Consider the following 15,267-nt stretch of genomic DNA (forward strand, 5'->3'; position numbering starts at 1 on the left):
TGTGGGCCCAAATGGCTGGCTGAGATTAACTCGACATTTCGGCAATCAGCGGGGCGGATGGTATATACATATGCGATCGCCGAAATGGGCGATCGCCGAAATGACGTGGACCATTGATCTGGGCGGGACGATGGACGGCTATGATCACATCGGCGCTTTACCATGGGGGGAATTGCGATAAGGCCTGCGATATATGAAAATGTAGGGTTTTTACGTTATAACTTAAGTTTTATAAAAACACTTAAGTTAAACGGTAAAGCGGGGATATATGTAAAATATGATAAGGTGCATTGCGATAGCGATATCGCATCGGCGGGGTAAGGATTGGAGGCATATAAAAGGGGGCCAACAATGATCGCTGCGATCTCCGACAGCGATATCGCGTCGGAGGGGGGCAAATGAACTCGGAGGAGGGTTTTAACACTAAAGGGAGGCTTTTGGGAAATCGGAGGAGCCTTTTTAATGTTTTGAAGGGATTCCAAGGCATCGGAAGGTGTCCGATAGCCTAAAAAGATGGGTTTTAATGCTTGGAAGGAGTCCAAAAGCATTTGGAAGGTGGTTAAGGATGAAAAGGAGGGTTCTTGCTAAGTTTCAGATAAACTTAGCAATTCCCAAGCATGTTTATGGTTATTTTTCAACCAGTGGAAGGGGATATGTTCATAGGGGAGCTATTTAGCACAGTTTTAATAGGGGGAGGGGAAATAGATAGGGATTTACATAATATAGTTAGAAATTAATATGAAAATGATAAGAAAGCGCTAAGTTTGGAGATCTTAGGCTATTAAAAGGGAAAAAAAAGACTCAAAGAGTGAACAAGAGTACACCTAGGCAAAGCAAACCTTTACTTAGGCCAATGATATGAAAAATGATGAAACTTAAGAGATATCAAGCAGATCTTGACCTCTTTGGGGAGGTTAGTGAATGATTTGGGGAATAAGAAGAAGGGGGAGTTAGACATGCCTCGCTTGAGCTGCTCCAAGGGAAAATTGCCTCATACTTGTGATCTGAAATAGATCTAACACTTGAAAACATGAAACTGATCACAATCATTGATTCTGCAACCACAAAACTACTTACCCAGCCTACTTACCTAGCATTTTTTCTTCTTTTTGGTTTGGATGCACTTGAACTAGAAAACCCAACTTTTCATTCTTTTCTTTTTGCTATCCTCCTATCTAAATCGATCCTTATTTCTTTCGGGGCTCAGATTAAGCTGATGAGCGCCCTTGATTCTCTACCTATCTACAAATCTGCCAAGATTAAACAGTTTGGATAGATGTTCATCTCTATATTCTAAAACAAGAAATTGAAACCTAGGGAAGCCAAGATTAAGTTGTTTGACTTTCCCTTAACTGAAAATTCTTCAAAAATGGAATAACTCATCAAAATTGGAATATAGCAGTGGCATTTAGACTAGCACACTTTCATGGCCTCTTTTTTGGCCTCTTTTGGAAATATGGAACCTTGCAGCATGAAAAGATGACATATTTGGCACTTTCAACTGTCAATCATGAAATATGAACACCTATTGCAATAGGAGGCTAACAGATATGTCCCGTGTTCCATATGCAAGTGCAGTCGGTAGCCTGATGTATGCGATGGTCTATACTAGACCAGGAATTTCAGATGCAGTGGGATTATTGAGTACGTTTATGTCAAAACTAGGGAAGGAGCACTGGACAACAGTGAGGCAGGTTTTCAAGTATTTGCGTGGCACTAGTGATTATGGTTTGTGCTACCAAGGAAAACCAGGATTGGACAGAGTGTTAGATATTCATGGCTTTGTTGATGCAGACTGGGCTGGAGATCTGGATCAAAGAATATCTACAAGTGGGTATGTGTTTAACCTATTTGGAGGTGTAGTCAGTTGGATGAGTAAGAAAAAAATTGTAGTGGCACTATCAACTACAGAGGAAGAATACATGGCAGCCACTCATGCAAGCAAGGAAGCAGTTTGGTTGTAGATATTGTGTTCAAGTATGGGGTTAGTACTGTTGAAAATGCAACAAGTTGATGGAGCTTAGTGAAAAGAAGTCGCCTTCACTAAGTGGGCCGCAGGCTATTTTTGGCACAAAGTCTATTTTTAGACTATGTCTATTTTTAGACATATGGATCATGGTCTATGAGTTGTAGGATGCTATTTGTGGATGATTGGTCATGTTGGTAAAAATAGATGGACTTCTATTTTTAGACATATGGGCGGAGTCTATTTTTAGACTGCCAGGCTAAAAATAGAACAATCGAATATTATTAGCTCTTAATGATATTTGGACTATAAACATTATCTTATCCTCTTGCAGCACTTCAGTTCAAGCTATGGATGTGGCACATGCAATTGTCAGAAGGAAATACGCTTTTCTTATGGGTTAGTTGAGCTATTGCATGATGGACTTCAGTTAGAACTCAAGTGATTGAGTTTGGTGGAGTTGATTGAGGAGTTGATGGAGTTGTGTTCAATTTGACTTAGTTGAACTAATTGTATTTAGTCTAACTACCAAATACACTAGTGATGAGTGATGTGAATTAATTATTAATTAATTCGCTAATTATTAACTCATAAATCAACTAAAGAATACATCAGTTAACTCAGTGCATGGACAGTTCAGTGGAGACAAGTGTTAGAGGTGGGTGAAAGAGTGAGACTGCTATCAGTTGTGACTATAGCTGTGCATGAGATTTGCACAATCAATGATGGAGATTGCCAACGAGGATTGCGCAGTACAAGCCAAGGAAAACGAGCTTGGATCATTCCTATTCTCACTTTGGATTGCGCAGTAGAGGTAGGAAAACAGTGGAGGAGATTTGAACCTATGACTTGATTCAGATCTGAGCTAGTTTGTGTGTAGTAGGTGGAGATAATACTGAGTAGTTGTGAGGAGTATTGTACTATGTATTGTTACATGTTCTCTATCATTATAATATACAGATAGTTGGGGGTTTTCAGCTGTATGCTTTCCCTAGTACATACTGTGTTGATATGTGTGATTGATGTTTCAATGTGCGCATGCGATTGTTTCTTTAATTCCCCAAATTGATGATCAACGTAGAGGAGGTTACGTATTATGCATGCATTCCGCAAATAGTGTATAATCAGGATAATCTCTGTGAATAAGTGTTATATTATTCAAAATTTCTACATGGTATCAGAGCGAAGTTGATCATCAGATCTATTATTCATAAAGTGAGTACATTTTATTTCTTTAGGCAGAGTCTATAATCGGGCCAGGTAGCCTCTGGATTCATCCTTCTTTTGGAAGGTGAGATATCCGGTAAAAGCCCATACAGTCAATCTCTGTACGAGAAATAATTTGTTCTCACGAATTTTAGATCTGAAGCGGTTGAGTTTTGAGTTGGTGGAATTCGAATTTGCAGCAGTGTTTTCTTGGTGTCAAATTTGAAATCTCTTTCAACGGATTGTGATTGGAGTATGCCCTTGAAGGAAGCTCAAATTATATTGCATGGAAAGACAGGATGGAGGCGGTGTTAGATGACAATGAGTTGAAGGAGTTCATAGAGGCTGAGGTCCCAAGGCCTACTGATGCTGCTCACGTTGAGGCTTGGCAAAAGAAGATAACAAAGTGTCGAAGGATTCTGTTGGAGGGCGTGAAGGATCACATTGTATCCAGCCTGCATGGAAAGTGTTAGCCTCCTATTGCAATAGGTTTCATATTTCATGATTGACAGTGGAAGTGCCAAAAATGTTCATATTTTCCATGCTGCAAAAGTTCCATTTTGAAGGATTTCACAGTTAAGGGAAGGCAAAACAACTTAATCTTGGCCTCCCCAGGTTTAAATTGCTTGTTTTAGAAGATAGAGAATAAAAATCTGTCCAAACTGTTTAATCTTGGCAGATTATTAGATAGGTAGAGAATCAAGGGTGCTCAACAGCTTAGTCTGAGCCCCAGGAAGATATAAGGGTAGATTTAGATAGGAGGATAGCCAAAAGAAAACATGAAAAGTTGGGTTTGCTAGTTCAAGTGCACCCAAACAAAAAGAAGACAAAATGTTAGGTAAGTAGGCTGGGTAGGCAGTTTTGAGGTTGCAGAATGAAGAATTGTGATCAATTTTGTGTTTTAAAGTGTTAATCTACTTCAGATCACAAGTGCAAGACAATTTTCCCTTGGAGCAGCTTAAGCGAGGCATGAATAACTTCCCCTTCTTCCTTTTTCCCCAAATCATTCACTAATTTCCCTAAAAGATGTTAAGATCTGCTTAATATCTCAAAAATTCATCATATTCCATAACATTTGCCTAAGTAAAGATCTGATTTGCTTATAGGTGATCATATTTCTTCTATAAAGTCCTATTTCCCTTTTTCAGCCTAAGATTTCTATCCTTAGCGCTTTCTTCACAAAATTCATATTAATTTCTAACTCTACTATGTAAATCCCATGATTTTTTCCCTTCCCATACTAAAAAATATATTAAAAACCACCATAAATACATATCCCCTCCTTTGGTTGAAACATAACCATGAATATGCTTTGGGAATTACTAGGTTTACCTGAAACTTAGTAAGAACCCCCTTCTTATGCTATCGGACCCCTTCCGATGCATTAAGGACCCTTCCTAAAGCTTAAAAACCTTCCTCCGATGCACTAAAACCCATATGCGATTGCAAAAAGCCTTTGCCGATTGCATTGACCCTTGGCCGATTTATAATGCATACCTATGATTCAATTCCCCCCCCCCTCCGACGCAATATCGCTGTCAGAGGTCGCAGCAATGTTGGCCCTTTTTATATATACTCCCCGATTTCATTTCGCCGATGCGATTTCGTAGTCGGCGGTCGCAATGGTTTAAAGCCCCTTAACACTCCTCCGATCACTTTCGCCGACGTGATATCGCCGATCGTGCGGCATCCGTCCGATCTGCCCTCAGATCCAACGGTCCAGTTCTTATCGCATTGCTCCCATATAATGGTTCATGCCCCCTTGTTCCATACCGACGCGATATCGTCGATCACGCGGCAGCCGTCCGATCTACCCCCCCTCATCAACGGCTCATATTATGTCGCTACCCCCTTTTCTCTATCGCTTATATAAAGCCTCCGCACCCCTTGACCTTCGCCGATGCGATATCGCCGATCGCGCGCCAACCGTCGGATCACCCCCGCTCATCCAACGGTCCAGATCATATCGCTCCATTCCCATTTCGCTCGCCCATCGCATATATGGTTAAGCCTCCTCCGATTGCCGATCGCCGATGCGATATCGGCGATCGCTCCATCGCAAGTCATATATATATATATAAAGCCTCCGCCCCATTGATCCCGCCGATAGCGATATTGCGATTCAATCACAACCGTTGGATCTGCCTTCGTGTGATCCAACGGCCCAGATTAATTCTCCGCTACAGTAATCGCTCCCGCTTGATTTTTCATTGAAATTCCTTTGTAAAGTGGTTTTTTACTTTATAAAGGAAAAGAGGCATTTCTTCATGTTTTTCAATCTGCGCCCGCGCGCGCTCCAGTTCAAAGGAAGCTTAGCATTTCTCGGCCATTTTTTGATCGCTCCAAGCCCAGATTTGCTCCGGACAACGAGCACGGCCCCAGCACAAGCCATCAGTGAACATTCCTCCGCCATTTCTTCAGTATTTCCTCATTTTTGTTGATATTTTGATCGGCCAAGCGCCGATACTCCTCTAAAAGCCCGCAGAAGCACCACAACACCTATTTTTTGCCATAAAGAGATGAAAAAAGGGCGATTTGACAGTTAAAGAGTATCAGTGGAGAGAAAAGGCCCCGATTCAGTATTAAAGTGTATCAGAGTAGCGGCAAAGAGTATCAGATTAAAGAATATCAGTGGAAAACTTTAATATTGAAGCAGATGAGCAATAAAGAGCCCCAGCAAAGTCAAAGAGTATCAGTGATGGAATTTAAAGCCATTAAGGCTCACCAGATCAAAGTTAATGCACATAAGGCCACCTAAGGGCAGCGCTGCAGAAACCAAAGCACAGTTATGGCCAAATGAATAGCACAGAGCTCAAAGGACACCATATTTACTCATTTTTGATGCAGCTGCCTCCAGCGCAACTCAAAGTAGATATTTGTTACATTTATTTCAGTAGAAGTTAGGTTAATCACAGTTATTTCCCCAGATCTTCCCTCAGATCTGTTTTGTAGATATTTTGCTTATAAATACCACCCTGAGCAATGTATTAAGGGTTGGTTGGTTGATTGGTTAAGTCATTCTAGACTTGCGCTGTAAGCCTGAGAACTTCTATGAACAAAGATTGCTGGAATGTTTGCTTATGAACTGGCTGGTTGTGGTTTTAATGGCTGAAGAGAAAAATATGGAATTCTCGTGCTTCCTCATGGTTCAATAAGTCTTTCTTACCTCTTTTTTCAGTTTCTATGTGTCTATATCATCTATGTATCATGATCTAAGTTGCAGAAAGAAAGAATAGCTCAGATGTTACTTAACTGTACTCTGTGCTCAATTTCTGTGATTTTTCTATGTTTTCTTCTGAATTAGTCATGGATATAAATACTTTATTTATCATGTTTAAGCTAGTTCTCTCATTTCTGAATGCTGTTTAGGAATCCTTCATTGCTCCTACATAGTCTTCATTCCCTTTCCCTCTATTGGCTGAATGAAAGATCCTTCATTGCCTTTCATTCCCTGACCTCCATTTCACCTCATTTCCAGCATTAAAGATTGTTCTATGTGTAGCTATCCTGCTCTGTATTCCTCTCTTCTACCAAAGAAAACACACCCAACAGTTCACATTCATTGACTCCATGCCCAATGGTCTGAACTTCTTACACTTTGCATGCCAACTCTGTCTGAAAACATCAACCATCCCACCAAATTTAAAACAAACTCATGCACATCATAACTAGCCTAAAATCACCCCAAAAAAAAGCTAAATCATAAAGAGAGAGCCCTCTCTGATTGCAGGTAGGGTAGGACCTGCAATCCAAAGATTGGTTTGTGGTTACCTCGGCCGTATTCCCCTAGGAGTCAAACGGAACAACCTGAGTGATAACATCATTGGAGACTCCAATGGGGACCTGAATCATTTGTTTATTACTCCAAATCCAAGGACTTGATCAGTTCCTTGACTCAAATACAATCGTTTTTGAAAAAATCCCAAAAAATCAAAATAATCATAAAATCTCAAAAAATATCTTGTTTCCTAGAGAAAGTGCCACTTTTCTTCAGAATTATTTCATGTTTAGCTCTGATCTGTGACGGTGGACAGAGATCAGGCACTTCAAAGTTAATTCATCCACCAGGCGACTCCACATCATTTTCATAATAAAGACTCCACTGGAGAAATGAACCCGAAAGAACTGTATGACTAGATTAGGCTTTTGACCTGGATTGTCATCCAAGAGATTATGTTCTTTCTCATCCATAATATTTTGCTATGTATATTGTATTGTAGAGATAATTTTTATAATTTTCCTTTGAAAAATGTTGATGAAAAGTCTCCTTGCACATTGGAACAACAGTCTTCTAATTCTTTTGAAGATCATCATACAGCCAAGGAGAACCCAAAAATCGAGCCCAATCATCCAATCCCTGTACATACTCCCGTGCCTCGTAAAGTTCCCGATAGATATAAGCCACTCATTTTGCCTCCCATGCTCAATCCTTTACCTAGAAATCATCCTGAGTATCTCCCAAGATTTGATGGAGAGAATGGTGTTACTGCTCAAAAGCATATCCAAGCTTTTGAGGACTATCTTAACATATTTGAAGTAGAAGATGAGGATGTTAGTATTAGGCTTTTCGCCCTTTCTTTGCAAGGCGAAGTTAGGACTTGGTTCAAAACCTTGCCTGAGGCTAGAATTTCTAATCTTGAGCAGTTATTCAAACTCTTCCTTGATAGATGGATGATCAAAGTCAATCTCCTCATGCTTATTGAAGAATATAATCAGTTAAAAAGGCTTCCAGATGAAACAGTTCAGCAATTTTCTGACCGATTCAATCAAGTTTATCATTCTATGCCTTTGAATATAAGACCTCCCCCTGATTTAGCTCTATTGCATTATCCAAGAGCTTTTGATGCAGAAATTGAATATCGTTTGAGAGAAAGAAGCCCGTCCACTATGAAACAGATGCAAGACATGGCAGTGGACGTAGAGGTCAATCTGAAGATTAGAGCTGAGATGCGGAAAGCAGAGGAAAAGGAAAGACTTCATAGTTTGTTACAGAAAACAGAGGAAATGATCCAAAAGATCACAATGAAAGTTGAATGTTTAGAGCGCCAGAACACATCTGTTTTGCAAAGGGAAGAAATTGATATTCATGAGCCTATTTCCCCTAAATCAGATGACATATTCATAGAGCAATATATGGATGAATCTCCCAATCTATTGTATGAATATGGTAGCTTTTCTTCTTTCAGTTGTCTACCAAAATATGATCTATATGATGATGAATATGCTCCTCAAATCCATATTAACCTTGCAGAGGAAACATAAGCTATTTTGGGAGAAAGAAAAGTTCAGGATCAGCAGCCTGAATTCAGTGATCGGCTTGCTCATTTCAACTATGAAGAGGAGGAGGAAAATGCAGAAAATTTTGAAGCCAGCGAAGGAACTTTACCATTTTGTTTCGAATATTTTCAGTTTATTAAGGATAACTATCATGCAGTTTGTAATCAAATGTCAACAAGTTTTGATATTGACCATCTAGAGGAGAGTCAAATCCTTGCTCATAATGCATCACCTCTAGTTTTGCAGCCCCAAAGTGCCACTGAATGTCAGATTTCAGAAGGAGACTTGGAAGCAACAACATGTGATCAAATGATCCAAGTTGTTTCCCTGCCACTTTGTTTTGAATCATCTGAATTATTTAAAGAGAATGAGGAGAAGCAAGTGCAAATCTGTCAAGTGCCATCTGAGCCTGTTTGTAATGAATTGCAATTATCATTCCAAGTTTTGTATAATCCATTTGTTGACAGGTTGGGTGATGGAATAAATCAGTGCTCTGCTCCATTAGCAGGCTGTAAGGCTCAAAATCAAGATGCTGGTGATTTCCCAATTCCAAGGCATGATAGCTATCCTAAACCTTTGTACAGTTGTTTAAATCAGCTCAACAATTGTGTATATATGTTGCATGACCCTTTTGTATAGTCTTTAGATTCAGCGAAGAAGATCATCAATTTCCTTTTCCCCTCAAAAGTTAACAAAGCTATATCAGATTGCAAGATCTCCATTTCAAGTACTAGCAAGCACAAGTAGCAAAGGTCATTGATGTTTATAATACTTAAGTGGCTGCATTGACTATTTCATTTCACCTAACCAACAAAGAAAGTGCTGATTAGAGTAAGTAGGTAGGATTTCAGTTTTTTGTTTGGATAGCAACTTGCTGCAGTTGAAGCCCGAAGAGAAGGCCCTAAGCTCCTCAAGTATGTTGTCATGTTCATAAATAAGACAACCAACAAAGGGAAGTTTTCAGAATACAGCAAGAATCGAATAATAAGGCCATCTGACCTGCTATTCTTGACTTTTCACAAGGAAAAGCCATCCCCAAGTGGAGCCACTGTTAACCTCCTATTGCAATAGGTTTCATATTTCATGATTGACAGTGGAAGTGCCAAAAATGTTCATCTTTTCCATGCTGCAAAAGTTCCATTTTGAAGGATTTCACAGTTAAGGGAAGGCCAAACAGCTTAATCTTGGCCTCCCTAGGTTTAAATTGCTTGTTTTAGAAGATAGAGAATAAAAATCTGTCCAAACTGTTTAATCTTGGCAAATTATTAGATAGGTAGAGAATCAAGGGTGTTCAACAGCTTAATCTGAGCCCCAGGAAGATATAAGGGTAGATTTAGATAGGAGGATAGCCAAAAGAAAACATGAAAAGTTGGGTTTGCTAGTTCAAGTGCACCCAAACAAAAAGAAGACAAAATGTTAGGTAAGTAGGCTGGGTAGGCAGTTTTGAGGTTGCAGAATGAATAATTGTGATCAATTTTGTGTTTTAAAGTGTTAATCTACTTCAGATCACAAGTGCAAGACAATTTTCCCTTGGAGCAGCTCAAGCGAGGCATGACTAACTTTCCCTTCTTCCTTTTTCCCCAGATCATTCACTAATTTCCCTAAAAGATGTTAAGATTTGCTTAATATCTCAAAAATTCATCATATTCCATAACATTTGCCTAAGTAAAGATCTGCTTTGCTTATAGGTGCTCATATTTCTTCTATAAAGTCCTATTTCCCTTTTGCAGCCTAAGATTTCTATCCTTAGCGCTTTCTTCACAAAATTCATATTAATTTCTAACTCTACTATGTAAATCCCATGATTTTTCCCCTTCCCGTACTAAAAAATATATTAAAAACCCCCATAAATACATATCCCCTCCTTTGGTTGAAATATAACCATGAATATGCTTTGGGAATTACTAGGTTTACCTGAAACTTAGTAAGAACCCCCTTCTTATGCTACCGGACCCCTTCCGACGCATTAAGGACCCTTCCTAAAGCTTAAAAACCTTCCTCCGATGCACTAAAACCCATCTTCGATTGCAAAAAGCCTTTGCCGATTGCATTGACCCTTGGCCGATTTATAATGCATACCTCCGATTCAATTCCCCCCCCCCTCCGACGCGATATCGCTGTCGGAGGTCGCAACAATGTTGGCCCTTTTTATATATACTCTCCGATTTAATTTCGCCAATGCGATTTCACAGTCGGCAGTCGCAATGGTTTAAAGCCCCTTAACACTCCTCCGATCACTTTCGCCGACGCGATATCGCCGATCGCGCGGCAGCCGTCCGATCTGCCCTCAAATCCAACGGTCCAGTTCTTATCGCATCGCTCCCATATAATGGTTCATGCCCCCTTGTTCCCCGCTGATGCGATATTGCCGATCGCGCGGCAGCCGTCCGATCTACCCCCCCTCATCAACGGCTCATATTATGTCACTACCCCCATTTCGCTATCACTTATATAAAGCCTCCACACCGCTTGACCTTCCCCGAAGCGATATCGCCGATCGCGCGCCAACTGTCGGATCACCCCCACTCATCTAACGGTCCAAATCATATCGCTCCATTCCCATTTCACTTGCCCATCGCATATATGGTTAAGCCTCCTCTGATTGCCGATCGTCGATGTGATATCGGCGATCGATCCATCGCAAGTCATATATATATATATATATAAAGCCTCCGCCCCATTGATCCCGTCGATAGCGATATTGCGATTCAATCGCAACCGTTGGATCTGCCTTCACGTGATCCAATGGCCCAGATTAATTCTTCGCTACAGTAATCGCTCCCGCTTGATTTTTCATTGAAATTCCTTTGTAAAGTGATTTTTTACTTTATAAAGGAAAAGAGGCATTTCTTCATGTTTTTCAATCTGCGCCCGCGCGCGCTCCAGTTCAAAGGAAGCTTAGCATTTCTCGACCATTTTTTGATCGCTCCAAGCCCAGATTTTCTCCGGATAATGAGCACGGCCTTAGCACAAGCCATCAGTGAACATTCCTCCGCCATTTCTTCAGTATTTCCTCATTTTTGTTGATATTTTGATCGGCCAAGCGTCGATACTCCTCTAAAAGCCCGCAGAAGCACCACAACACCTATTTTTGCCATAAAGAGATGAAAAAAGGGCGATTTGACAGTTAAAGAGTATAAGTGGAGAGAAAAGGCCCCGATTCAGTATTAAAGTGTATCAGAGTAGCGGCAAAGAGTATCAGATTAAAGAATATCAGTGGAAAACTTTAATATTGAAGCAGATGAGCAATAAAGAGCCCCAGCAAAGTCAAAGAGTATCAGTGATGGAATTTAAAGCCATTAAGGCTCACCAGATCAAAGTTAATGCACATAAGGCCACCTAAGGGTAGCACTGTAGAAACCAAAGAACAATTATGGCAAAATGAACAGCACAGAGCTCAAAGGACACCATATTTACTCATTTTTGATGCATCTGCCTCCAGCACAGCTCAAAGTAGATATTTGTTGCATTTATTTCAGTAGATGTTAGGTTAATCACAGTTATTTCCCCTGATCTTCCCTCAGATCTGTTTTGTAGATATTTTGCTTATAAATACCACCCTAAGCAATGTATTAAGGGTTGGTTGGTTGATTGGTTAAGTCATTCTAGACTTGCGCTGTAAGCTTGCGAACTTCTATGAACAAAGATTGGTGGAATGTTTGCTTATGAACTAGCTGGTTGTGGTTTTAATGGCTGAAGAGAAAAATATGGAATTCTCGTGCTTCCTCATGGTTCAATAAGTCTTTCTTACCTCTGTTTTCAGTTTCTATGTGTCTATATCATCTATGTATCATGATCTAAGTTGCAGAAAGAAAGAATAGCTCAGATGTTACTTAACTGTACTCTGTGCTCAATTTCTGTGATTTTTCTATGTTTTCTTCTGAATTAGTCATGGATATGAATACTTTATTGATCATGTTTAAGCTAGTTCTCTCATTTCTGAATGTTGTTTAGGAATCCTTCATTGCTCCTACATAGTCTTCATTCACTTTCCCTCTGTTGGCTGAATGAAATATCCTTCATTGCCTTTCATTCCCTGACCTCCATTTCATCTCATTTCCAGCATTAAAGATTGTTCTATGTGTAGCTATCCTGCTCTGTATTCCTCTCTTCTACCAAAGAAAACACACCCAACAGTTCACATTCATTGACTCCATGCCCAATGGTCTAAACTTCTTACACTTTGCATGCCAACTCTATCTAAAAACATCAACCATCCCACCAAATTTAAAACAAACTCATGCACATCATAACTAGCCTAAAATCACCCCAAAACAAAGCTAAATCATAAAGAGAGAGCCCTCTCTGATTGCAGGTAGGCTAGGACCTGCAATCCAAAGATTGGTTTGTGGTTACCTCGGCTGTATTCCCTTAGGAGTCAAAGGGAACAACCTGAGTGATAACAGAAAGGCTTATCCATACTTGATGTGGAAAGCATTGACAGATTTATTCCAAAGCAAGAGCGACCAGAGGAAGTTGGCACTCAAGGATAAACTCAGAAACATTAAGTGTGAGAATGGAGACAGTATGCCCAAGTATCTCACGAAGTTCACCCAATGCCGGGATGAGCTGGGAAGTGTGGGGGTGACTGTCGATGATGAGGACTTGGTGAGCTTGGCTCTCCTTGGTCTTCCGAAGAGTTGGCATTCCTATCAGGACTCTGTCAATGGTCGGGAGAAATTGCCAGGATGGGAGAGACTTTGGTCTGATCTTGTGCAAGAGGAGATCAGAAGGAATACTAGGGACGGATCTTCATCAAAGGCATCTGATGAAGAAAATTGCGCTTTGGCTACCAAGGCAAAGAAGGGGAAGGAGAAGGTTTCTCTTTCCGAATCCAATTCTTCCAATGATGGGAAGAAGGTTGACAAATGGAAAGTGCGATGCTTTCGTTGTCATGAGGTGGGCCATTATGCTGCAAATTGTCCACGGAGGAAATCCAAGAAGGGATCCGGGGAAGGATCTGAAGGCGAGGCACTTGCTTCACAGTTTGAGTTGGATTTCACACTCTTTGCATGCATGGTTTCATCCATGGTGGGAAGCGGTTGGTTTCTTGACAGTGGAGCTTCTTTCCACATGACCGGTGATAAGAGTTTGTTCAGTATAGTGTCTCAGGTGTAAGCACGATTATTTTTAAGAGGGAGCATGGAGCTCGCCTTACCTTGACCGATGTCAAGTATTTACCAGGACAGAAGAGAAACTTGGTGTTGATCACGATGCCGGAAGACAAAGGCTATGATGTAGTCTTCAGTAAGGGAAAGGTTTTCCTTGGACACATCATCACTAGACAGGTGAAGCAGATTGGTTCACGGGTCAAGAACCTGTATGCTCTTGAGGTTCAAGATGCATACAAAGACTTGAGCAGCGAGGCAACTGATGGAGACTTGGTGGTTGAGAGGGAGCGTATATTACCTCTCAACATGCAGAGCCAGAAGAAGTCTCCGACGATTGTGGAGGAGCCACGATTGGTACAGCAGCTTTAGGAGGTTGTGGAGCAGCCACAACAAGGGAAGCTAAGAGGAGATCGAGTAGAGACATCTACTCATGCAGAGACCTCCAGTAGGGGGAAACTTTGAGCCAGGTGGGCTGATGGATCACATGCATCCATACCTCCAGGTAGGAGGTGGGGCGATATAGAGTGATCGTCCCAAGGAGGAGGGGCAGGATCCTTGAGGTACCCAACCTCTTGGATGAGACCTTGCTATGGGAGCCCCGATGTGGAGTAGCAGGAACTGGCTGATTGAGTAGAGATAGATGCGAATGGAGCGGCAGAGAGAGCGATAGTGCAGGGAATCCCAGGACAACGCATAGCTAGCAGGCTGCAGCAATGCGAGAGGCACAAATGTTTTGCATAGTGCTAGGTGGCACATAGAAGTGTGCAATGGTGCGAGATGCATGGAGATGTTGCAGTAGCGTAGATGTGAGAGAGGGAGCACTTGTCAGCAGCAGGTAGAGTTTCAGCATCAGAGTATGTTCCTAGCCCAACAGAGTGGTCAGTTGGGAGTGTTTTTGTTCCAAGTGTTGTTGGAGCAAGTGGACCGGGCAAATGTGTTGCATGCAGAACATTCCAGAGTTGCAAGATAGGGGTTGCAGATAATCCATATCTTGTTGAGAGGGAGTGTTGAAAATGCAACAAGTTGATGGAGCTTAGTGAAAAGAAGTCGCCTTCACTAAGTGGGCCGCAGACTATTTTAGGCGCAAAGTCTATTTTTAGACTATGTCTATTTTTAGACATATGGATCATGGTCTATGAGTTGCAGGATGCTATTTGTGGATGATTGGTCATGTTGGTAAAAATAGATGGACTTCTATTTTTAGACATATGGGTGGAGTCTATTTTTAGACTGCCAGGCTAAAAATAGAACAGTCGAATATTATTAGCTCTTAATAATATTTGAACTATAAACATTATCTTATCCTCTTGCAGCACTTCAGTTCGAGCTATGGATGCGGCGCATGCAACTGTCAGAAGGAAATACTCTTTTCTTATGGGTTAGTTGAGCTATTGCATGATGGACTTCAGTTAGAACTCAAGTGATTGAGTTTGGTGGAGTTGATTGAGGAGTTGATGGAGTTGTGTTCAGTTTGACTTAGTTGAACTAGTTGTATTTAGTCTAACTGCCAAATACACTAGTGATGAGTGATGTGAATTAATTATTAATTAATTCACTAATTATTAACTCATAAATCAACTAAAGAATACATCAGTTAACTCAGTGCATGGACAGTTCAGTGGAGACAAGTGTTAGAGGTGGGTGAAAGAGTGAGACTGCTATCAGTTGTGACTATAGCTGTGCATGAGATTTGCACAATCAATGATG

Source organism: Pinus tabuliformis, chromosome 6 (genome assembly GCF_031772625.1).
Source record: "Pinus tabuliformis cultivar Carrire ecotype Pingquan chromosome 6, CPIR1, whole genome shotgun sequence".
In the NCBI taxonomy this organism is placed as follows: Eukaryota; Viridiplantae; Streptophyta; class Pinopsida; order Pinales; family Pinaceae; genus Pinus; species Pinus tabuliformis.